The 27,012-nt window shown below is 34.8% G+C and overlaps 1 pseudogene across 1 annotated transcript in view; it reads right to left on the reverse strand.

Annotated features, from left to right (window-relative positions):
• Window positions 1-452: 452 nt before the first annotated feature.
• Window positions 453-27,012, reverse strand: part of LOC149196909 (alpha-bisabolene synthase-like) — a 37,930-nt pseudogene continuing 11,370 nt past the window's right edge. Inside the window, exons 2-12 of the transcript XR_016255151.1 lie at window positions 5,205-5,391; window positions 4,477-4,685; window positions 4,102-4,223; window positions 3,922-4,034; window positions 3,563-3,792; window positions 3,343-3,455; window positions 2,365-2,463; window positions 2,036-2,251; window positions 1,738-1,876; window positions 1,034-1,291; window positions 453-916 (exon numbers count right to left, since the gene is read on the reverse strand). The product of XR_016255151.1 is annotated as an alpha-bisabolene synthase-like (transcript). The remainder of the gene's footprint in view (window positions 917-1,033; window positions 1,292-1,737; window positions 1,877-2,035; window positions 2,252-2,364; window positions 2,464-3,342; window positions 3,456-3,562; window positions 3,793-3,921; window positions 4,035-4,101; window positions 4,224-4,476; window positions 4,686-5,204; window positions 5,392-27,012) is intronic.

Below are 27,012 nucleotides of genomic sequence, written 5' to 3' on the forward strand. Positions count from 1 at the left end.
CCGAAATATATGCGCGCAGGTTAGCCCGATAACACGGGAGCGGGCAAATATTATTTAATGCCGAAATTGCCCGCTCCTGTGTTATCGCGTTAACTTGCACGCATATATTTCGGCATTAAATACCCAATATATGGCTGGTTAGCTCTTTCCGGTTGAGGACGGAAAGAGCTAACCAGCCATATATTGGGTATTTAATGCCGAAATATATGCGCGCAAGTTAGCCCGATGACACGGGAGCAGGCAAATATTATTTAATGCCGAAATTGCCCGCTCCTGTGTTATCGCGTTAACTTGCACGCATATATTTGGGCAAATATGAAGCTTACAATCATGGCTGAATAAGACGGGAACTGAGACGACCAATAAATTATTTTTTGGTTATAAGGTTAAGACTAAATTATGTTTTAGTTATAAAGTTAACCTTAAAATTACATCTTTAATTTGTTGCTCAAATTAAAAAAAATTAAGGTCAACGCATTTACCAAACACGTTATTATGCGGCAGTAATCTTAAGTTCACATGAAATAAAACTTCAATTAAACGTCTTAGCCTATCCGCGCCTGTTAATTATGCGCGTCTTTACCGCTCTCCAGCATGGCTATTCCAGTGGCAGAGGCTGGATGAGAGATTCCTTAACATAATCCATGGTTTCTTGGATATTGGGAGTGGAGAATGTATCTCCATATTTGTACATGCCCAGCATGCCTTTGACCACCTCGAAAATCATCTTCTTGCAGGTGAAAAGGACGTGGTTACTGCTGCTGTCCGGCTTCAGAAACTCCCTCGTCAGCTCCTTCAATTTGGCATTCATGAGACATTCAATGTGATTCAGGGCTTCTTCCTCTGTACATTCAGGAAGATGCTCTCTCATATAACATTCGATACTGGATGTCAATTCTCCACGATCCTTCTCACTCTGCATTCATCGAAAATTAATTGATCGGTTCTCCAAAATGACTCGTAGTACCAGTAACCGAAGCTAGAGAAAAGAAATAAGCAGATAAACATAATTATAATACGCAAGTCAACCTACCTTATATGTCATGATGTCGTCGATTAGCCGGGTGAAGTAGCAAGTCTGCTCTATGAATGCATTTTTTGATCCAGGATTGTCGATTTGTTCTAAAACCTGTCGCGGAAGGTGTTGGCCCAACAACAACACTCCGGTCAGCAGCAATGGGCGCATGGCGCTGGAAATAATCCCGTTCTTCATGTACTCATCGAAGCTGGGCACATGCTTGGCCGCTTGCCATTCCGATTCTTGCAAATAACTCAGGAGGTAATCCACTTGCTGTTCAATTTGAAGAAATTTACGATTAGATATTAATTGATTATGCACCCGTAGGAAAGGCTTAATCGGAACTACTAACTCCAAGAGTTTGGTTGCATACTCTTAAATTAAATTTAAAAGCTTGCGATTATTAAAAAAAACTAGATGGTAGATTTGAAACCAAAAAAAATTGTTGTTACATATGAAAATATTTTGGAGTTTTAAGAATTTAACTTTTATTTATCAAATTCTAAATATTTCCAAAATCTAAATTCAATTTGCTCTTACCCACCAATCATTCCTACCCATTTTTCAATTTCTACTCTAATTGCTCTTACCCACAAATCATTCCTACCCATTTTTCAGTTCAAAATTTGCAATCCTCTTGCTGATTATCTTTGTTTGTCCAAAACCTATGGGTATGCGTGTGGGTGTTGTTGTTGCCTGGTTTAAATAAGATTACTCACTAGATTCCGAAAATAGGTAAGCCATTCGCCCCCTTGTTCCTTCTCCAACTCCCGGGCCACTTCATGAATCATGTTGTAAAAGATTTTGTAACAGGCATTCATATAATCTGGAAGATTTTCTGCGAATGCGAGGTCCCATCTGAAACCAAATAAATGTTTATAATAACATTTACAATATCAACATCTTAATACTGCAAAGAACTCTTGTATAACCTATTTTATCTGTTATATAATAAATGTTACATTATCAACATGCTGATATTCCAAACAGCTTTTGTTTAGCTGCAATCATATGTACCTTCGGACAGCTTCTGTGAACAGCCTCAAATCTTCAAGGGTTCCGTAAGCATCATACATGTCGTCCAGAACAGTCTGCAAGCACGCCAGCTTGGTAAAGATGGCTCGGCATTTGGCGTGTTGGGGTTCATACGTCCCCGCCGCTATTGTCAAATAATATTCCATGGGCCTCTCCCTGGCAAATGTGAACTGGCTTAACCCTGAAACTCTAAACCAACTGTGGAGGAATATAACGTTATTGTCGGAACAACAACTGCTGGTTACCATTTATATGAATTCATTTCAGAATTTAAGTCACATAGTTTTGAACTGTTAGACACAATTCATTACCTCATAATATTCTTCGTCTCTTCCTGGTGAATGCATTGGATAATGTTGAAGTCCAATTTTGCCAGCTCTAAAAGCTTTTCATTTTCTACAGAAGGCAGCCTGAAAGAAAAACAATCAGACGAGCAGTACCCAATGAAATAAGGGGCATACCCAGACCCAAAATATTATCAGTGAAGACACAAGTGGTTATAAGCATAGCAGTAATAATAAACTAGTTAAAACTCTATTAAGGAAGTATGTGTCATCCCTTGTCACTGTGGGTAGGAGTGGTAACTGTCATAAGTCAGTCCAGTATGGCAGCACATATTTATACTTCATAGTAAAAATCAACATATAGAATATAATAGAAGAGCATGGAGTATAGTTTTTTACTATTACAAAAATTGATATCGGTAGTTTTCATTTAAAATAATATAAGTTCATAAATACAGGGTTTCACTGCGTCAGAATTATAATAGGTGGATTTATATTGGGGATATATATTAAGGAAAAAATGATCTAATATATTGAGAGATATATATGAGATAGATTCATATCTGGGAATATATATTAAAGAAAAAATGACACAATATATTGGAAGATATATATGATGTAAAAAGTTTTTATATTGACATGTATAAAAAATAGAGTTCAAAGTTAATGAAAAATATAAAGATAATAAAAAATGTTAATGAAAAATTAAATACCTACAAAAAAAATGTTTTTTAAATTAGAAAATTGTATTGGGTTCATATTGTTAAAAAATTAAATAATACTACTTTTAAAGATATTTTCTAATTTGTAATGAAATTAAAAATATTATATAATACCCCAAAACTCAATTGATATATAAAAATATCACTAAATAAAACCCAGAAAATACAATCACTACCTAAGATAAATTTCTGTTCAAATAACAGGAAGAAACAACATTGGAAAAAAATGATCTGAAGGTCTCCCAGGGTGTGGGGATGAAAAGCAAAAAGCTGGAGGTGTCACCTGTAAATCCCTTTGGCTAACCGTACAGAATCTGGTCGATACACTTCACAATATCTCCTTGTTTCGACTCTTGGAAGACTGGTGTGCCAAGAAGTCTCCAGCGTGTATTCAATCTAACAATGGAAAAGAATGAATTGAATTTCGTGGTATTCAGAAAAATAAATTTACTATCAAATAAATAAAATTCAGTTCACTGAGAAATGATATGTTTCCTGTTTACCTCTCGGCTAAGATTCTGTTTGCAGTTCCACGCGCTGAAAGTTTCGTTTCTTGTTAAGGCTTCTCTTAAATATTTAGTAGCGTAGCCTTTAGCTTCATCCAGAATATTTTCTCCAGGGAATGCAACTTCCGAAGCTTTATAAAGGTTCAGCATGCTTCCTACTTGTTTGTTAAATTGACCTTCCGAGCCAAGGAAGTGCCCATTGTCCTCCTTGAAGTTCTTGAAAGCCACTGTTTATGAAAGTGTATAAATGTCACAATAAACCAACACGAGAAATGATTTGTAGAGTATCCACCTAAATTACTGGCTACTCTGTAGACAGAGAGAGAAGCAGAAAACTAGTATCGTATGATGTATACCTGGAGTTACATTGTATAGATGCAACCGAAGCAATCGAAAGGCCATGGCAGTGATTTCAAGATCAGCTACGGAGTTGAAACTGTTATACCCTATTCCTCTTTCATTCCAGTGGCTGCAATGAAAGAAGTTAAAATGCAATCGAATTACACTTTTGTTGTGTATGGATTTTGTTCAATTACCTGTAAACGAAATCAAGAAATTCGTTGATTTCCTTTTGACCAGAAAGATCAGATACCAAGGCGTTCAATATTGTCGACGACCAGAAGACGTTCAATTATATCCACAGGATACATACAAGGCACTGGATGTATTCATTAATCATTACTTATTATATCCACAGGGATGTATTCATTAATCATTGCTTTTTATTTAATTTTAAATTCACACTGCTGAATTGAATCAACCACACCTAACCCGAAAGTCTGACAACAACCAACAGAAAAAATCTCTAAACCAAAAGTCTGACAACAACCAAAGAAAAAACGCAGGGCGCAAATAATAAATTACTTCTACACAGAGGCCAGTAAAAAGCTTTAAGATTAACGTGTCGATACCAAAGCTGCCAAATTTTGCCAACACGCTTTTCAGGTATTCAAGGCATCTCATGTCTCCTGTGTGCAAGAAGACGCAGGCAGTAGAGGCAGGTGAGCCTAAGAAAGACCCATCCTGGCTTTGAAGTTCCATTATTTTTTTCCAGTCCACAATGTCCTGCATGCTTTCCAGCGGGTACTTCAACGATGATGGACCATGTGGAATTTCCTCCCTGTTGAAGCCGAGATAACTATAAAATGATCAGTTCTATAAATTAAACTAAATGGTATTTAAAATAAATAAAATAGTTTGTACTATTGATGTTTTCATGCTTAAATCAAATTTCTAATAAAAAAATCTGATTTTAATCGAAGATTTTAAAAATATTTTAGGATCCAACAAACATATGAACAAATCAAATAGTTTAACTCTCTCATCTCCATCAATCCCGGAATATTTTGGAAACTCTCAATGGATATCATAAAAATACCCAAAACCATTCCAAAATATATCTCCATCAAATCCCTGAATATTTTGGAAATTCGCAATCAACATTTTCCAAAACTATTTCAAAATATATGTAATGACATCTTTTTAACAACAAAAAAAATATATGTAATGACATCTTTTTAACAACAAAAAAAATATATGTAATGACATCTTTTTAATAACAAAAAAATGAATAATATAAAATGATTTTAAAAGAGTCTTTCAATTAAAATCACATAATAGAAATTCTCAGAGTTCTTACTTCGTTAATGTGTCCTGCCACCTAGTCCTCATCAGATTCACAAATGGCAAGTCGTACGGAAGTGGGAGGGTGAGAGATTGAGCCTCTTTTAACAACGATGGAAAGATGAGTTGAAAGTCCGTTACGAGAGTGTCTTGATCACTTTCGGCCTTCAGTGACTCTATATTGCTCTTTATGAATTCGATGCCTACCACAGATTTTCAAACACAATATTAGATACATTTATTTCTAAAATTCTATATTGTTTTTTATGAATTTAATGGCTAGCACACATTTTCAAACACAATATTACATTTAGATTTATCTTAATTAAAAGTCTATAAAACACTAAAAGGAAACAGATCTCTTAGAGTGAAAACCTCTTTTAAAGTGATGGATTGTTTTCTTAAATGCCTATATACATATATTCATCTTAACTAAAGATCTATAAAGCACCAACAAGAATCAAAAGCGAAAATCTATTCTTTTAAAATGATGGATCGTGAATTAGATGGATCTAATTTGATTTTAGATGTTGCAATAGCCAATATGTACATACTTATTTATTTTTTGGTATCTTTACTTAATATAATGTAATACATGTTAATTGACAACATCCTCAAAATGTCATTATACCATGAATAAAGTTTCATCATTTTTTAACTGTCAATTATTAAAATACAATCATTTTTCTATTTTTTTAATTACTTCATTACTTTTTTAATTACAAAATAATTAAATAAAATCTACTTCATTACTCTTTTTAATTACAAAATAATTAAATAAAATATTTTTAATTTTTGTTTTTAAAAATCAAAGTGAATACTTTATTACTCTTTTTAATTACAAAATAATTAGATAAAATATTTTTAATTTTTGTTTTTAAAAGTGAAAGTAAATCGTTATTAGTACTATTATTTATAGAAATATTTCTTTTTATTTTTAAATTTAAATCCACATACATAAATTTAAATTTTAAAATTGATTTATATATTTTCTATTATAAAATTGACTTATACCTTAAAATTAAATTATATTTTTTTTTTCAAATGGTTAGTATTGTTTTTATTTTTTATTTTTAAATTTATTTATTATTTTTAACATGACATCACATCATCTTGTGTTTACACCATTATTTATATTTTATTTATTATTATTTAATTAAAAAGCGTGAGAAAATTAATTTCAATATTAATAATTTATAAATTATTAGATATTATTTATATGTATATTTTTATAATAATTATTATTTAATATAATTTATATGTTAGCTTTAATGAGAATTAGTAGTTATAATTATTTAACTATGAACCACATTGTTACACTTTTGAATATTGAAAAGGGGTGTGACAATAATAAAACTGATTTCTTGTGTTAAGTTTAAAAAATTGAGAGAGTGACAGAATATGCAATTGTATACACAATAACAAAAAATCATTGCTTTAAATTTAAATATGTTAAATTTATATGGTTATAACTAAATCTAAATAATTCTAATTTCGGACATTGTGGTTGATAGAATATTTCAACAATCTCCAACAAACCAAATCTACTAAATATCCAATGTAAGCATTAAGCCTAACACCTTCCAGGCATAATGCATACATTAAAAACAACAATATTGAAGTCACATTGATAATTTTGTTAGGATTGGTCTTCATTAGCACGTCCATCCACTCAGGAATCTCATAAACAACACTCTTTCTTCAACCACCATCTTCGAGCTACCACTTGATCCATTTAAGACATGATTGCTTCAGACCATCATTGATGTATTTGTAGGATCAATGATTCTTTACTACCCTGAAATTTTTTCTTAATACCGAATCACTCTATCGACTTACTTCCATCTATCAAAATGTGGAAAATTACAATTTTGGTAGTTACAAGTGGTCTAGGTACTGAGTGTATTCAGAGGTCAACAATACAACTTGACATTCTTCTTCTTTTTCACATACACAAACTTACACAAAGATAACCTGTAACTGTGAATATTGAAGCATCGAAGAACAACCAAACCACCAGCATATAACAAAGCATAAACATAACCAAATCAATGATATGTTCTCTTGGCATCGAATAATGTCAAGATCCATTAACTTGAACTATGATTCTGTGCTCAATAATTGAATCTACATATTCATTTAACACAACAATTTAACTAAACAATAGAAAAGAAAAAACTAACCCAACATAGTTGATGAACTCATGATGAAAAAACTAATAGTTTTCCTTCAGTATACCATCTACACCCACCTCAATCCATATTTTTTTGAGCAAACAAAATCGAAATTTTTAATATCAAATGAAGCCATTATTCTCCAAACTTTGCTCATGATTATTTCCCTCTGTTGCTATTGAGTGTATCCTTCGTGAATGCTCTAGTACATGCCATATATATGGATGAGAATCTTGAACTAACGGGAGACTCCAAAAATAATAACACCACTTGGTTCTATGTGTAGGGTTTGTAGTAAAGCGATTTTTCCATCTGGGTTTACATGAAAAGGTCCTAGTTCTTGCATTATGAACATCCATATTCACCATTAAGAATGAATCACAACTTCATTAAGGGATCTTGAATGACTTCCATGAAATATATGGCACCTCACATGTGTGGATCTTTGAATGAGTGAGCATTACACTTAAAATTTCTAGCACTAGGAATTTGACCTCTGATCCATCATGCATTTAAAATTTCAAATGGTTGACCTTTCCACACAAGTCCCCACATGTAGGTCCCTCCAAGACAGGAATATAAATTATTTTGAAATGAAGGTGTCTCGTTTGGCATGCAAGTTGGACAATGCCATAAATCTTGACAACGGGTCATATTTGTAGATAAAGTTGTTGGTCACTAGGTTTCTTACTTTGAATCTGCAAAATAAAACACTAGTAGTGTGTTTTGATTCGAGATTGTCCTTAGAGTGATTGCAAAGTAGTCCACATCTATAACCCATGCCATCAGGACGACAGCATTTGAAACAAGGTTTTTGGTATTGTTTAAGCAAGTGGGCACAGAGCTTACATTGAGTACATACTTGAATTATCAACATCTATATACAAGATTTTGTTGAAGTTGTCACGAATATTTCTAAGAAACAAACTTTCACCAACATATTTCCTCGCTAATACCCACAACATTGTTCCCCAGGGATACATTCCTTTTTGGAGGGTCCTCAACTCATTCATGGAGATAAAGGGATCATCAGTCTCATACGTTCTAATTAAACATATATGCAATACTCTACCAACACTAATAAGAATTAACTCAAAACCGGATGGACCTTTATTTTTTTCTATTCCAAATGTTTAAAACAACATACTCAGTGTTTCTATAGAAACAATGATGTTATCAAATTTTTGTAATCCAGTGTAATTAGCATTGATGCAGCGGAACTGAAACTCCTCGTGAAACAAGCACCATCCAAATTGCCAATTGATGACATTCTATCCTAATACCATAGTATAAGTGTGATTTCTTCAAATGGAAGTGATTAGTGCCTCTCACATAGCAAAACAATTAATAGACACACAAAATTAACTACAAAAACAAACAACATAATGAGCACTCATGGCTAATCAATCATTCTTCTATGCTAGCTTACTTATTTATAGAGGATTAACTATCATGGCTCTCACATCTTCTCATACCTCCCGTGAGGAAGTTAAGCCAAAATTAGCTCAAATAACATGACAAAAGATGCAACTGCACACACAATAAATTGTTTTTCACTATTTGAAACTCAAATATGTGATATTTATATAGTTCGAACTAAATCTAACTAATTCCAGTTTTGGAAATTGTGGTTGAGAGGATATCTCAAAAATCTCCAACCTAAGAAATCAAATATACCAATGTAAGCATTAATCCTAACAGAGAGTTGGTTGGAAAGCACTAATTGTAATATAAGTGATAGAGAAGAGTGTCTCTACTCTAATATAGCTAGTAAATTAGTCACTCTTCTTAATGATATTGTTCTTTTGATGATAGTAGTAATAAGTCCCTATGGTCTCAAAGAGTAAAAATTCTGAAGGATTTTTTCTTGTTATGGGTATGACTATTAACATTGGTAGAGTTGGTAGATTAATGTTTACATTGGTAGTATTGGTAGATTTGGTTTGGAAAGCACTGATTGTAATATAGGTGATAAAGATTGTCTCTACTGGAATTTAGCTAGTCACGGTAGTCACTCTTCTTAATTATATTGTTCTTATGATGATAAGTAATGATGAGTCCCTATAATATGAACAAGCTAAAATTCACAAGGATTTTGTTTTATATTTGTATGACTATTAAGATTGGTAGAATAAAGGTTATGGAAATTAAATCAAAGGTGAAAAAGGTTATCGAATAAGATGAAAATTATTGTTGCACTTAAAGGGGCTTTCTATAGCTTAGTATCAGGGAGATGCGTAATTCCTTCAGTGCTGAATATGAATTTGACATATAACATTTAAAAAGATAAAAATAACATGTGCAAAAATTAACTCCTAGTAGGGTTTAATTTTTTTGTACTAAAAATTGTATTCTGACTCATGAATATAATGGTTATTTCCATATCGATAAAAGGTACAGAGAGAGAAAGCTCTTAAAAAAATGAGATGGGCTCTGCGGTCGATGATATCGTGTTTATGGCTAGTTGAGAAATCGCTTTAGGGTTTTATCTGCTCAACCTAACCTGACTCAACTAATTCATTTGGTCATCCACTGTCGCCCCTAGTTCGCAAATCTCACTTGGATATCGAGGACGGTTCTCTTTCACACTCTGAAGGGTGGTTTTAGGTTCTATAACTGTAGGTGGGACTAGTCTTTGCAACAATCAGTGGTAAAGTTTGGCTTAAATATTTTTTCTAGTTTTATTTATACCATGACAAGGTGGATTATTGTCATGGAAGAAGAGATGATTGATTTTTCTGAAGATCCCACTGAGAATATCTCCATCTGGACAAACTCTCCACCTCAGCATCCGGGGATGGAGATGGAGGAGACACCTAGAACTCCCAATTTGGGAATATTTAACTCATTATTTAAAATTTTAGAAGGGATCCCCTTTTCCCCTCATTAGCCTTTTAGATAGGTGGGAACATCTCTCTCCCTTTCAACTAAAGCGGTGCTCCCTGTATTGCTCGAGGTAGGATGGTCAAATTCACTGGATCAATTTGTCAGCTCAACTGGTTTTTCGATTGAAGGCCTAAATTTTTATGAAACATGCTTAAACCCTAGTAGTTTGTTTTTTGTTAGGGAATTACAAAGTGAGCGTGGCACCATGCTTGCAACTCCGAAAGAATTGAACCATCCACATCTTGGAAGCCCTTTATCAGTGTCGATGGTTGTGTCTCAGGTCGACCTTCTATGATCATGAATCAGTTGGGTTCCACTAGATTTCCATTGGAAGATACAAAGCCTACAGAGGAGTTGTGAATCAATAAGTTACAAGCTCGAGCAATTGTCCAATACCTATCTACGACACTCCCTCCCTTTGTCCACAGAGTCTCATAGCACACACTGAACAACACGCCCTTGATGGAAATATTCTATCTAGTGATGAGCAAGAGGTGGCCTCCAAGAAGAAATCAAAGAAAATAAATGTCCCAAGATTAAGAAAAAAGATCATGCCCTAGTCCTAGGAGAGGGTATCAGATTGGATGAAATTATGGATACATATGGTCAAGTTTTGGTTGGAAGAACTAGGGGAAGAATTTATTTTTCCTCTCGCCTAAATAAACAGGCACAAAAAATTTGGGGCTAGGTCTTGAATGTCCAGCCATCGGTTTGTGCTCTGTTAAAAGTTTAGTTTTCTCTTAGATTCAAGTCAGATGAACATGAGACCTATGTATTATATCGTCATTTAAACATAGAAATGGCATTGGTTCTATTGAAGTATTGGACTCCACTATTTGACTCGAAAAGTGAGCATTTGGGGGCAAGACCAATTTGGGTTATACTTTAAGGTCTGCCTCTACAACTATGGATGAAGGATATTTTTCAGTTCATTAGAGATGATCTTGGCATGTACCTAGATTATGATAGATCTTATCTAGAAACTAGGAGGATGAATTTCTCTAGAGTATTGGTATATCTTGACATAAGTGAGGGCCTAGTAGTGAACTTGATCCTACATTATAGAGGCCATATTTGAAATCAAATATTGGACTATGAGGGCATACTTTTCAGATGTCGACATTGTCACGAGGTCAGGAATGTATACAAGGACTTTCCCTTGCTTCAGAAGAATGATCAGGATGTAGGTGTAAATTTAGAGGGCAATTAGTCTCAAGGGTGTTTGGTGTCAGCTGAGAAGGGTACCCCAGGATAGCCTCAACTGAATAAACTAGGATCTCCTGTGAGAGATGGGTCTACATGAGGAACAAGGTCACAACATCTTGGGTCTCGGCTACACTCAGGTGTGGAAGCTTCGAGGAGGGGATTTATTGTTGCTTCTGACACATGTACTTCTATCTCCCATCCCCCTCATACTTGTATCAGTGTATCTATGGTTTCTTAGTGTCTTCCCTTATCTTCTGATGCTTTTGCATCTAGTATATCTACTCCATCACATGGATTAGGGGTCTTATCTTGTCCTGTAAGCACCATTCCTGCATGTTTCCTGGCCCCATACCCATCCTTCCCTGCCCCTAGTAGTGACTATTCGGGATCGTATAAGGGACATAAATACAACCTCTGATATCTATCAAAATAATCTTGCGTGTATGCACTCCCTATAGGTCTTGGGGCAGGTTTGGGTCCCCTCTCCCCTCATAAGATTTCCAAAATCCCTCGAGGGCGACAATTCCTCATATCCAAAGCCATGAATAGGGCATGCCTTGACATCGCTACTGGGAGACAATTATCCTTAGAATGGGTTCTTAGAGAAAGGAACACCGCATCTATCGATCACTTGTGAAGTGGTTATCCTTCAGTTGCAGAGGGTTAGCTAGCCCCTCCAAGAGGCTAGTTTTGAAATAAATGATCTTATCAGACAACCTTGATATTATCTTCCTAAAGGAATCTTTGGGCTCAAGCATGGATGTCGAACATTTAATGGAAGGATTATGCAAAAAATGGATTATTTTTTCTATTGATGTGAAGGGGCGCTCAGGGGGGAAGCAATGGGTATAAACTGCAAAAATGTAAAATTAATCAATGTTTGGGGCCACCAAAATTATGTTACAGTGGATATTCTCTCAGAATAATTTGGGTTTCAATTTAGAATTGTCAATATATATGGACCTTGCCATGATCGAGCTATATTCTGGAGTGATCTCATGAACAAATCCTTTATGAAGTTAGATCACCTGATCATCATAAGGGACCTAAATTTCTCCCTAGGAAGAGCTCAATGTTGGGGAATTCATGCACAAGTGGACACCCTCTCAGATTTTTCTCACAATTACTTGAAACACATCCCCTTATTGACATTGATCTGGAAAGGTATTAACCCACCTAGAGAAATTGTCAGGTAGGGGACGACATGATCGCTGAAAAGTTGCATTGCTTCTTTATTCGGGAAACCCTGCTGGACCACCTCCCTTTGTTCAAGCAATGGATAGGAGTAGAGGGTTTTCTAATCATCACCCCATATACATGCAATTGGCAAGTCATATCAATAGGCCAAGCACCCCCTTCAAATTCAATGCGACTTGGTTAATGGAAGAATATTTCAAGAATCTAGTCGCTGAAAACTGGTGCTTTGCAAATAAAGGGACAATCAATCGATGTCATCTCAATTTAATGATAATCTAAATAAAATAAAAAGGAATACATTGGAATGAATAAGGGGTAAATGACTAAGAGATGAGGAAGATCTGAAGAAGATTGAAGCAAAAGTGGAATAGCTGGAAAAACCTAGAGGCAAGAGTTATGTGTCTAATGAACCAAAGAAACACATCATATAATTAGAAATGGCCAAAAGAAGAATATTGGAAGAAAATGAAGAAACCTCGAGGCTTAAAAGTCGGGTGTTATGGCTACAAGCCGAGGAAGAGAACACTAAATTATTTCAACAATATGCGAAAGGAAGGAAAGCTATCAACACCATCTCATCCCTCGAAGATGCATCTAACCATAGGGTTTCCAATTTCAAGGGCCTCGCTAGGATGGGTGTACAATACTTTCAATCCCTCTTCACTACACCCAGACATGCATCATTAGGGGAAATTATGAACATCACTCAAATATTTCCTAGTTTTGTCAATGAGGAGCATAACGAGGAATTGTCAAGCCAGTATCTTCAGGTGAATTAGAGGAAATCTAACACTGGTTCAAGAAGGAAAAAATTCGAGGTCCTAACGGGTGGACTGTCGAATTATTTACCAATTTTTGTGAGCTTCTCGGTCATGACTTGTTAAAATTTGTTGAGGAATGTCGGACTACTGGTCAGATGTACTAAGCCTTTAATTCCACATTCATCGCACTCATCTCAAAAACTGACAATAAAAATATGTTTGAAGAATATAGGCATATATCACTTTGTAATGTCATATACAAGATCATGGCAAAGACAATTGCCAACATAATCAAATTGATTCTATCTCACCACATATCAAAGGATCAGTTTGCTTTCCTAGAGGACTGATAGATCCAGGAAGCCATTGGTGTAGCTCAGGAGGGACTACATATCTTAAAAACCAAAAAATTGAATGGCTTGATCATTAAAAGAGGCCTCTCAAAAGCCTCTGATAGGGAAAGTCGGCTTTACGTCAAATTGTTACTTACACATCTGGGTTTTCACATTTCTTTTATTAATTGGATTATGTGTCGTATTACCTTTGCATATTTTGTAGTTATGATCAATGGTGTTGCTTTATATTTATTTCATGCTGTTGAACCTCAAAATTACCTTCCCCTTGACATTTGTTCTCACATTTTTCTCTTGATTTCTCACAAGACTACAGTTCCAATCAATGATAAATGCTAGATTTTGTCTTAGGAAAACATTAAAATGATCACCATATTATATTTTCATGTTCTTTCTATTTTAATAGATTTTTGCAAATTAGCTACAGAACGCAGCCTATTCTGCAGCTAACTGTGGGTTCCATAGCTACTCTCATGGTTTGGCAGGTTACAGGTGTCAAATGAAGAACTGGGCCACATGGGCATCTCCAAAATTATCTCTACATGGATTCTATCCTACTCACTCGATCCAGATCGACAGAAAAGCATGCCTAAAGTCTTGGTCAAAGATGGAGTCAAATACATTATCTAGTAGTAGTAGGACTCTTGATACTTCGTAGTTGATCAGGAGTCTAACGGTTTAGTTGAAGAGTTAATGCGGAGTAAGTCACTTGTAGCTGATCAGGAGTTGAGGAGTTAATGCATATCAGGCCACCTGTAGCTGTTCAAGAAGTTTAACAATCTCATTACAATTCGAATTAAGCCATTTGTAGCATGTATTTCCATAAACAAACATGATAGATTTGGATCAAGCCACCTGTAACAAGATTTTTTCATAGACAGTTATGTTTTTTTCTATAAATATCGGTTAGATGAAACCGAGAAGTAGTTAGAAGCTAAGGAAGGATTACAGGCTTTTTATTAAAAACTCTGTTCAGACTTCGTTTTGTTGATAATACAAACTCTGTTTTGTCAATGGTGGTTTAAAAGTGCATCTTTAGTTAGCTGTTATCTAGCCACATCAGTTGTAGAGGGCCCTTGCACTGAAGGAGGTTTTTTACTTATTGTTTTCATTTTAATTTCTACTACTATGTTTTTTCTGCAAGTCCATTTTCTTTAGTTTTGTTTCATTTCAGTTTGTAACCAAAAGTGTGAGGATAAAAATCACAACTGTGCAAGTCTTATTCTTTTGAGATATTGTATGAGAAATGATTGAATGAAAAAATGGAGAAATGAGAATATACAGTTTCTTAGCTTCTCACTGTTTTTTATTACTCATTTTAGCATAGAAATGTCAATTAACTGTATTAATAGATGTTATCACAACCATTTTGAAATAATGAAAATTCTAACTTAATTGGTTGAATATCTAATGCATGCAGTGATTGAACTTACTCAACACATTGTTAGTTTCACAAATTGTCATCTTTTCTTTTTTGTTTTCAGGTCATTACTTAGTTGCATCACTTGACATTCCAAAAGATCATTTCAAGGAGATTGATTCTATCATGTTCCAAAATTGAATGGTTGAATGGCTAATGAATGCGATTATTGAATTACCTTCTGCATCAGTATTACCTTTGGTTGTAAGAATTAGATCCATGGATTAGGACTAAATGGTAGATAAGCTAGATGCTCTGTTTCTCTTATTAGGTCCTAACTGGTTAAAAATGATTCTTAGTCCATTTTAGGACTTTAGACTAACTTAGGAACCTATCTTTTCTTTAAAAACTCGTTAGATCCATGTAAATCTCTCATAGACTGTATATTCTTAGACATCAAAGAATAGAAACCCCCCAAAACAAACATAAAATACAAAACAATGAAGTAAGAGAAGAGTTAACTAAGCACATATAGTGCATCACACTTCATTAGTCTACAAACCTCGGTTGATAATTAATGCAAGCAATTTAGGGCACTAAATTGACTAAACATCTTGGCATCGTTGTCGAGGAAGTGTAATTAGGTAATATTATCTCTTACATTAAAAAAAAATGATATGCGTAGAGAAAGAGACTCTAGGGGTAGATTTGTAGCTAGAGGCAGGAGTTCAATTCCTACAACACCACCTACTCTACCAAGACTAAGAAGAGATACACCTCCATCTCAAGCTTATATTCCTATCCATAGACCTCCTGAAGTTCTAAGGTCAGAAATTCAATCAAGAGGATCTCCTACTTCATATATTGAGGCAGTTCTAGAGGAGGAAAATCTTGGATCTCCAACAAAAGGAGTAGCCTTTTTCACCTCCACAGGGGAACATATTTTAGTTGAAGAATTAAGAACACCTAGTGAGGAAGAAGAAGTAGAACCTCTCTCCTGCATACCATTAATAGAGGAACCAGAGGGAGAGCAATCAACCTTGCAGGTTGAATCTTATATTGACTCTGAAGAAACTATAATGGTAGAAGAAGGAGAGGATGGAGAATTCACACTGTTTGGAGGAGGAGGAGGTACAGGAAGAGGTAGAGAAAATAATGGAGAAGGTAGAGGAAATAATGGAGGAGGTAGAGGAAATAGGGAAGTTGATAATTCTTTTGGATTCCCTATAGTTGATGAAGAAACACATGCCACAATGAAAAATATCTCACCTTTTGTCCTCCCAAACTTTCATGGATTAAAAAGTGAAGACCCTGAAACCTTCTTATTTTAATTTTAAGTCTTGTGCAGAACTTATGATTATTTACAAGACTCTCAAAAACTCAAATTGTTCCCTTCAACATTGAAAGGAGCTGCTTTAAAGTGGTTCATGGGGTTGGTCACTCAGTCCATTAGAACATGGAATGACATGAAGAAAGTATTTTTGGATAGATATTTGGATTATTGCATGCCTATCAATCACAAGGATGAAGTGTTCAAAATGATGCAAAGAGAGGATGAAAATTTAGAGGATTTAATTGAGAGATTCAACTATAACTTAAAAAGAGCAAAAATGGATAACCTAGACCAAGATACTTTAAAAGCTCTTCTATTAAAAGCCATTAGAGATGAGTGGATAGATATCCTTAACATGATGGGGAAGGGAGATATCTCTCAACTCCCATTAAGTGACATAGGAAAATTATGTGTTCATCTCTCAAGAGGAAAATCCTAAACTGGGAAAGGTCCAAGAGATCCTTCTCTTGTTAGGGTGATAAATTTGCAATTGGATTAGTGAGTAGGGCAGAAATTGGAAACATGTTTGATGAATTTAAAACAGATATTCTAGGGAGCCTTAGTGAACAAATAGACACCCTTAAGTTACAAAACAAGCAAAAAACCGAAACAGATGCTCTGGCTATTTTCTGTCCCAAACGCAAAAAGAAGCATGCTTTAAGAGAATGCCCTTTAGATGCAAAAGTCATAGATACTTGTGTGATTTGTTCAGAAAACCATGAGACGAAAATTTTTCCTTCAATCCCTGGTCTTAAGGTTGTTTTTCAAGAAAAAATAGTTTCAAATCCAACAAAGTCTCTTTGCTTTGTCTCTAGAAGACCTTGGCAAGGACAGCAAAATGAGGGTTTTAACAACCAAATGTATATGCAACCCCCTCCAAATTGGAATTCTTGGCAACAACCTTGGCCTCAATCTCAATCTCAAACTCAACCTTGGGCTCAAGGAATGCAGAATCCTTATGGAAGATTTTCTCCATACTATCAATATCATCCATCATATCCAAACTATCCTCCCCAACAAATTCCTCAACAAAATCAACAATCCCAACTTCAAAACCAAAACCCTCAACTTTCACTACCATTTCCACAAAGACCAAATCAGTTACCTGCCCAACCATTACCTAACCCCAACAATAAAAATCCTCAGAATACCTACATGGTAGAAGGATAGCAATTTCCAACTTACATGATCACTCTATTAGATCTCAATGATATCCAATTGAGATCTGGTAGGATATTAGAAAAGAGAAAACCTTCTGCGGTTATTCAAGAACAAGACAATTCTCAGGAAGATTCTCTATAGCAAAATAAAAGTTTTGAAGGAACATCTCCCCAAAACCAGAACACTGAAAATAAAAAACAGAAAGAACCAATAAACTCAAATCCTATCATAGAGCAACAACCAGTATCTACTTCTACACCTCCTTTTCCAGAAAGATTACAAGTTGATAGAGGGGTAAAAAATCATAATATGTTGCCTAATTATGATTTTCTAGATGAATTGAAAAATGTTTGTATCAAAATCCCTTTGTTACAAGCCATTAAGGATATTCCAATTCTAGCTAAAACAATAAAATAGTTGAGCATGAAGAAAACAGGAAGAAAAACAAAAGAAGTAAAAAGAATTCACCTAGCCGGAAAAATAGCAGACATAATGATGGGAAAAATTTCCATACAAAAATATGTAGATCTAGGAAGTCTAGTTGTAAAAACACATATCAATGGAGTGGAAATCCCAAATACACTGATTGACTTAGGAGCAGCAATAAACATTATGAGCAAACAAACCATGGAACAGCTCAAACTTCCCAATCTTCTTTATACATCTACATTACTGCAATTAACAGATAGATCTGTAATCAAACCAGATGGTGTGTTAGAAGATATTTTAGTGTCCTTAGACTCTTGGGAGTACCCTGTTGATTTTATGATCCTAACCCTAATGAGAAATCTAGGAGGACATCCACTTATATTAGGAAGACCTTGGTTGGCCACAACTGATGCATTCATTAGCTGTAGATCTGGTGATATGTATATCTCTAATGGTAATTCAACTAAGAAATTCACTTTATATCCTCGAGCAAGAACAATCACAGAGATAGATGACAAAGAATGGATTGATGATGAAAACGATGTTCAACCACTCTTTACTATTTCAACCATTAGTGAAAATAGTCAAATCTTGAATACAATGGAAAATTTTGAATCATCTCCAGAATATGAACATGATCAGTTTCAAGAAAGATCTAATATTGAATATTTGTCATCTAGGCAGATGTCTCTTTATTCTATGGAAGAATTTGGTAGCTCTACAGTTGAAATCTTTCCAGGGAAAACATTGAACATAAACAATAACTTGGAAAAATTACAACAGGAAAAGCTAATCAAAACTTTACAACAACATTCTTCTGCATATGCATGGGAATACACTGACATGAAAGGAATTAGTCCTAAGACTTGTATACATCACATCTACATTGAGGAAAATTTTAAACCTATCAGACAACCTCAAAGAAGGATGAATCCAAATCTTAGGGAAATTGTGAAAGAAGAGTTGCAAAAATTGCTAAATGTAAATTTTATCTACCCAATTTCAGATAGTCAGTGGGTTTCTCCTCTAGTGATTGTGCCTAAAAGAATGGTAAATGGAGGGTATGTATTGATTGTCGAGAATTAAATAAAGCTACCCTGAAAGATCATTTTCCTTTGCCCTTTATAGATCAAGTGTTAGATACATTAGCAGGTAAAAAGTACTTCTCATTCTTGGATGGTTTTAGTGGTTACAATCAGATTCAGGTAGCACCTGAAGATCAAGATAAAACCACATTCACCTACCCATGGGGAACTTATGCCTACCAAGTACTCCCTTTTGGATTATGCAATGCACCTGCAACATTTCAAAGAGCAGTACTAGGAATTTTTTCTGATCTGATACATGATTGTGTAGAGGTATATATGGATGACTTTATAGTTTATGGGAATACATTTGAGGAAGCATTAGAAAATTTGGAAAAAGTTCTTAAATGATGTAAGGAAGCAAACCTTTCACTAAGCCATGAGAAATGTTTTATGATGTTTATAGAAGGGATTGTTTTAGGACATCACATTTCAGGAGATGGAATATATTCAGGTTGATAAATCTAAAGTTGAAGTCATCTCTAAATTATCAATTCCAAGTTGTCAAAAGGATTTTAGAAGTTTTCTAGGATTCACAGGATATTATAGAAGGTTTATAGAAAATTTCACTAATCTAGCATCACCACTCTTCAAATTGCTCACCAAGGATTGTGAATTCAAATAGAATCCTGATTGCCAGTTGGCATTTGATACCTTGAAAGAAAAAATTTATGAGGCACCCATCATAAGAGGTCCAAATTGGAAACTACCTTTTCATATTTCAACAATGCTTCAGATACAGCTCTGGGAGCTATATTAGGACAAAAATATTTGATCCTTTATGCCATCTACTACACAAGCAAGAATTTGACTCCCACTGAGTTAAATTACACTATAACTGAAAAGGAATTCTTAGCTGTTGTTCATGCTATCAACAAGTTCAGACATTATATAATAGGCTATGAAACATTTGTTCATACAGATCACTTTGCAGTTAGATACTTAATGAATAAACTGATTACTAATGGAAGAGTTACAAGATGGTTATTACTCCTGCAAGAGTTCAACATCACTATGTTAGATAGACTTGGAAAACAAAATACAGTTGTTGATTTCTTGTCTAGAATTCAAAATATCAAATATAACACTCCAGTTGAAGATAAATTTCCTGATGAATATCTTTTTGCAGTAACTACTCAAACTCCCTGGTTTGTAGATATTGCTAACTACTTAGTCACAGGAAAATTACCTTCACATATGTTTCGTAAGGAGAAAAGAAAAATCATTCAAACAAGTGCAAATTACTCATGGATTACTAATGAATTGTATAAAACAGGTCCAGATCTCATGATAAGAAGATGTGTTCGAGAAGATGAAATGTCTGAAATTCTTAAGGCATGCCATGATGAACCTTGTGGTGGACACTTTGCTGACAAAATGACAGCCTACAAAATCATTCATTTAGGATATTATTGGCCCTCTATCTTCCGAGATGCAAAAGAGTATGTCAAAAGGTGTGACAGTCGTCAAAGGATGGGGAAACCTGCTCCCTCAGATGAAATGCCATTACAAACTCAGGTACTCATTAAGCCTTTTGAAAAATGGGCCTTGGATTTTGTTGGACCAATTAATCCTCCATCTAAACAAAAGAAGTATATTTTGGTATGCACTAATTATGTCACAAATGGGTAAAAGCTAAAGCATTACCTTTTGCTAATGGGAAATCTGTAATTAATTTTCTTTTTGAGGACATCTTCACTCGTTTTGGTGTTCCAAGAGAAATAGTGACAAATCAAAGATCTCAATTTACATCTAAAATGGTGGAAAGACTTGTAGCAGAATACAAGATAAAACATGGGAAGTCTACTCCTTACCATCCATAAGCAAATGGTCAAGTTGAATCTACCAATAAAGTGATAGAAGGAATTCTCACTAAGGTTGTACATCTACACATAAGAGATTGGGCAGAAAGGATTCCTGAAGCCTTATGGGCCTACAGAAATACATGGAGGAACACAACAGGACATACTCCCTATGAGCTTGTTTATGGGAAGCAAGTCCTATCCCCTATAGAGTTTCAAATCAAAACCTTCAAGATGGCAGTCCAATTGCGACTAGATTTATCAGAAGCATAGAAACATAGATAGGAGCAACTCAATGAGCTTGATGAAATCACGCAAGATGCAGTTCAAAGAACCAGTTTAGTCCAACAGCAAAGGGCTAAATGGCATAATAAGTATATCAAGGAGAAGAAGTTTCAAGCAGGAGATTGGGCACTTTTGTTCAATTTAGAATTCAAATATTTTCAAGGGAAGTTTTAGACCCATTGGCTTGGGCCATATGATATTGAAGAAGTCTTTAACAATGGAGCGGTGAGAATCAGGACAATAGATGAGAAAAGGGTACCTCTTCTTGTAAATGGTCATCGGTTAAAGATATATCATAAGCCAATTTCAAGGGAGGATTTTGTTAGAATTTTCCAAGATAACACTGAGATGAAGTTGGTGAAGAAGAATTCTTCTTCTCCACTAACTTAGTTTTCCTGTACACACACACAGATATATATATATATATATATATATATATATATATATATATATATATATATATATATATATATATATATATATATATATATATATAACATAAAATGAAAATATAAATAAAATGTATAAGTTTGAAAACCAATTGTTCATTGGCTTACTTATACAAGAAATACAGGGTGAAATTCAAAGATTTCAGACATCCTATATTTCCTATTTCTCTTTCTGTAATAAGTAGTGACATAAAGCTACATTCATTTGTAGTGCCTAATCTGCAAATTCATTTCATTTCATTTCATCTCACTTCACTTTCATTCCATTTCACTGTTATATTCCATTTTCCTTTCATTACACTTTGTTTTCATTTTATTTCATATCCATGTTCCATAGCCATATTTCATCTTTGTCATGTTCTGCCGCTAACTCCATTCCACAGCCAGTTTGATTCTACAGCCATAACTCCATTCCGCGGCTCTGTTCCAAATAAATGTTGATTGCAGGGAATTGAAGAATCTTTTTTTTTGAAGACTGATATGTTAAGAAGGGGATCTACAGATCAACATCAAAGAAAAACAACAAACAAGAAGGTTAATTTCCAAGAGGTAAAAGTGAAAAAATTATTTTAAAATAGCAAGGTTAGAACATAGAATATGTATAATATGGGCATTCATATGTCTCCATGACAAATCATCATTTGATTTGATTCCCATCTCCATCGTACTGCATATCCACCACACCATCTGTTTTCCGTCACATAACGGTCCATAATTAACTCCCTCATTATTTTTAATGGTCATACTACGACGTGACATATTTGTCCACGTCTCTCCAAAACCCTTACCATCTACTTATTTCACACAAGCCCGCAGTTTTTTTCACCATACTCGCAGTCAATCCATTTCATAAACCACAAGGGTAATTCTGAAGGTTAAGGAATCTTACGAAACAAAAGACATGGGACTCATTGTCAAGTCAGAACCAGTAGGAGCAAAATATATGGAAGGATACCCACAACTCAAGGAAATGTTGCAGAAGGCTGGATGGCTCAAATTCATCGAAACATTTGATGGTTTTCATAAAGAGATCACAAAATCTTTTGCTAGATCTTTTGATGGTACAAAGGTAGAAATTGGAGATATTAAGTTTGTAGTAACAGAATCCTTCATAACAGAGGCTACAGAACTTCCAAGACATGGTGAAAGATGGTTCAAAAACAAGGAATTCCATAGTGAATCATGGAAAGTAATCCTCAGGAACCCAGGTATGGATGTCTCTATTTTTAGAAAAGGAATTCCCATTTCAGCTCTTAAAAGTAAATGGAGAAGCATGCTTTTGATATTACAGAAATTTATCACCTGTGAGGGGAGATTCGGGTGCATGTATGTCTACCATATACGTTTATTGATGAATTTTCTAAAAAATGGAGAAATCAATCCTCCTTTCTTCCTACTAAATAGTTTAAGAAAGATGGCTTCAAATGTGCAGAAGAAAATAGAATTCATAGACACAACCATGTACCATCATGGGTTAGTAAAGATACTGTTTGAGTTTCATTTAAAAGGCATAGGAGATACCTGGGAGGATTTCCTCATTAGAAATCATTTTCAAGAAGCACCAGAGTCACCCAAAGAAGATAATGTTAGAAAAAACAGAAGAAAGAAGATTGGTATAGTCATTGAAGACAAACCTGAGTCTTCATCACAGAAAGATGATGAAAAATTAATATATGAAGAACTAATAGAAATCAGGAAACAAATCAGAGCAAGAGGAAAGATAAGAAAAGAGAAAAAGGTCACAGAGAAAGAGAATATAAATCATCCACAACCTAGAAGAAGCTCTAGACTCTGAGGGTTGGCAAAGAAAACACCGTCAAAAGGGACAGAGTTCATAAACTTAGAAGAGGAAACCCCAGAAACTTCTCCTGTTAACATCCCTTTTGCACACAATCCTCAAAATTCTCCTGACCATCATTTTGAAGGTAGCCCAAGCAGAAGATCTCCAGGCATAGACCCGGTACAACAACAAATATATGATTATATAGAATCAATGGAGAAGAAAAGTGCCTCAATGAATCCAGAACCCTCTGTCAACCCACAAGAACCTCAAATTGACTCTCTCAAACAAGAAATTTATGAATTAGAGATATTGAACGGACATATCAAGAAAGAGAATGAAACCTTGAGGGAACAAAGTAAATTGGACAAGGCTATTCATGATAATACCATTATGCATTTAGGACTATGGTATAAGAAAAATAGGAAGTTGAAGAGGAAGAATAGAAGTCTGAACATAACAGTCATCAACCTCAAATACAAGCATCTTATGAGGAAACCCAGAATGACAGTCACTTCAAAGAAGAGAAAAAGAAGAAAATTGGATGTACTAGTAGAAGTGTCTGAGCAAATGCATTAGAGAAGAAGAATTCACATTTTTGGAAAATTTCATGAGGACATGTAATGATTTTGCAGTGGGGGTATGTTGAACCTCAGAATTATCTTCCCCTTGACATTTGTTCTCACCTTTTTTTCTTGATTTCTCACAAGACTATAGATCCAATCAATGATAAATGCTAGATTTTGTCTTAGGAAAGCATTAAAATGATCACCATATTATATTTTCATGTTCTTGCTATTTTAATAGATTTTTGCAAATTAGCTACAGAACGCATCCTATTTTGCAGCTAACTGTGGGTTTTGTAGCTACTCTCATGGTTTGGCAAGTTACAGGTGTCAAATGAAGAACTAGGCCACATGGGCATCTCCAGAATCATCTCTACATGGATTATATCCTACTCACTCGATCCAGATCGACAGAAAAGAATGCCTAAAGTCTTGGTCAAAGATGGAGTCAAATACGTTATCTAGTAGCGTAGGACTCTTGATACTTCGTAGTTGATCAGGAGTCTAACGGTTCCATTGAAGAGTTAATGCGAAGTAGTCACTTGTAGCTGATCAGGAGTTGAGGAGTTAATGCATATCAGGCCACCTATAGTTGTTCAAGAAGTTTAACAGTCTCATTACAATTCGAATTAAGCCATTTGTAGCATGTATTTCCATAAACAGTCATGATAGATTTGGATCAAGCCACCTGTAACAAGATTTTTTCTTAGACAGTTATGTTCTTTTTCTATAAATATCGGTTAGATGAAACTGAGAAGTAGTTAGAAGCTAAGGAAGGATTACAGGCTTTTTGTTAAAAAATCTGTTCAGACTTCGTTTTGCTGATAATACAAACTCTATTTTGTCAATGGTGGTTTAAAAGTGCATCTTTAGTTAGCTGTTATCCAGCCACATTAGTTGTATAGGGCCCCTGCACTGAAGGAGGTTTTTCACTTATTGTTTTCATTTTAATTTCTACTACTATGTTTTTTCTGCAAGTCCATTTTCTTTACTTTTGTTTCATTTCAGTTTGTAACCAAAAGTGTGAGGATGAAAATCACAATCGTGCAAGTCTTATTCCTCTGAGATATTGTATGAGAAATGAATGAATGAAAAATGGAGAAATGAGAATACAAAGTTGCTTAGCTTCTCACTGTTTTTGATTACTCATTTTAGCATAGAACTGTCAATTATTTGTATTAATAGATGTTCTCACAACCATTTCGAAATAATGACAATTCTAACTTAATTGGTTGAATATCTAATGGATGCAGTGATTGAACTTACTTAGCACATTGTTAGTTTCACAAGCTGTCATCTTTTCTTTTATGTTTTTAGGTCATTACTTAGTTGCATCACTTGACATTCCAAAAGATCATTTCAAGGAGATTGATTCTATCATGTTCCAAAATTGAATGGTTGAAAGGGTAATGAATGCAATTGTTGAATTACCTTCTACATCAGTATTACTTTTGGTTGTAAGAATTAGATCCATGGAATAGGACTAAATGGTAGATTATGACTAAATGGTAGATTAAGACTAAATGGTAGATAAGCTAGATGCTCTGTTTCTCTTATTAGGTCCTAACTGGTTAAAAATGATTCTTAGTCCATTTTAGGAGTTTAGACTAACTTAGGAACCTATCCTTTCTTTAAAAAATCATTAGATCGATGTAAATCTCTCATAGACTGTGTATTCTTAGACATCAAAGAATAGATACCCCCCAAAACAAACATAAAATACAAAACAAAGAAGTAGTGCATCACACTTCATCAGTCTACAAACCTCAGTTGATAATTCATGCAAGCAATTTAGGACACTAAATTGACTAAACACATGCTAAGAGGGGACTTAGTCGAGGCTGCCCTTTATCCCCTCTATTATTTTTGTTTATTATGGAAGGATTAAGCAAATTGATTTCTAATGTGAAAATAAGAGGTACCTTAAAAGGTGCTCACATAGCAGGGGAGATGTTCCTCACTCATCTATTATCCGTAGATGATTTTTTAACTTTCTTTATGGATCACGTAATAACTCGACGGAATTCAAAGCACTACTGGATTTATTTTGTAAGGTGATGGGTATGGTGTCTAATAACCAAAAATCCACTCTTATAGCTATTGAATGCACTGAAGATGAAATTATACATGCTTGCATATTGTTTCCCTTTCAAATTAATCCCCTAGATGATGGTATAAAATGCCTCGGTTTCCATCTGAAACCAATGACTACAGAAAATATGATTGGATGTGGCTTGTAGCTAAAATTGAGAAAAGAATAAAAATTTGGAGTCACAAATGGTTATCCTGGGCAGGTCGACTAGTCCTCGTCAAATTCGTCCTCAAAACCATACCAATTTTTTGGATGTCTTTAGCATGGATCCCCAAAAGAATACCAAATATCATTTAGAGATTACGTTGTGGATTCCTCTGGCATGGATCTAAAGAAGGCTAGAATTTTGCCTGGGTCAAATGGGACATTATTGACCTACCTAAACAGTGGGGTGGTTGGGGCATCAAATATTTATCTTGCTTTTCACAAGCTTTGGCAACAATGGTGGATTGGAGATTAATCACAAGTCATAGTCTTTGGTCTAAAGTGGTAACAAGAAAATACATTTTTCCCTCTCTACAGCTAATTGGATTAGGCTACAAAATAAATATCGTCCCAACATCTCTACATTCTGGAAGGTTGTCCGGAAATCCTTCATCATCATAGAATCAAGCCTTGCTTGGTGGGTCATATCTAGCTGTCAAGTTAGAATCAGGATGGACCCATGGGATGCATCAACCAACATTTAGTTCCCCAAGAGGTGATCACATTCTTTTCTTCGCGGATTATCAAATACTTAAATCAAATTGCGGACACGGATCAAATGTCTATCTAGGGTTAGCGTTGGTTATCTGCCAGAGCACTGAATATTCCAGTACAATGGCAACAGACCTAGGAAGGTTACATAAGCACATTGTTTGCATCTCATATTAGTATACTTGATCGGGAGGATGAATTATTTTGGG

The sequence above is a fragment of the Pinus tabuliformis genome, chromosome 2_2 (assembly GCF_031772625.1).
Source record: "Pinus tabuliformis cultivar Carrire ecotype Pingquan chromosome 2_2, CPIR1, whole genome shotgun sequence".
Taxonomy (NCBI): domain Eukaryota; kingdom Viridiplantae; phylum Streptophyta; class Pinopsida; order Pinales; family Pinaceae; genus Pinus; species Pinus tabuliformis.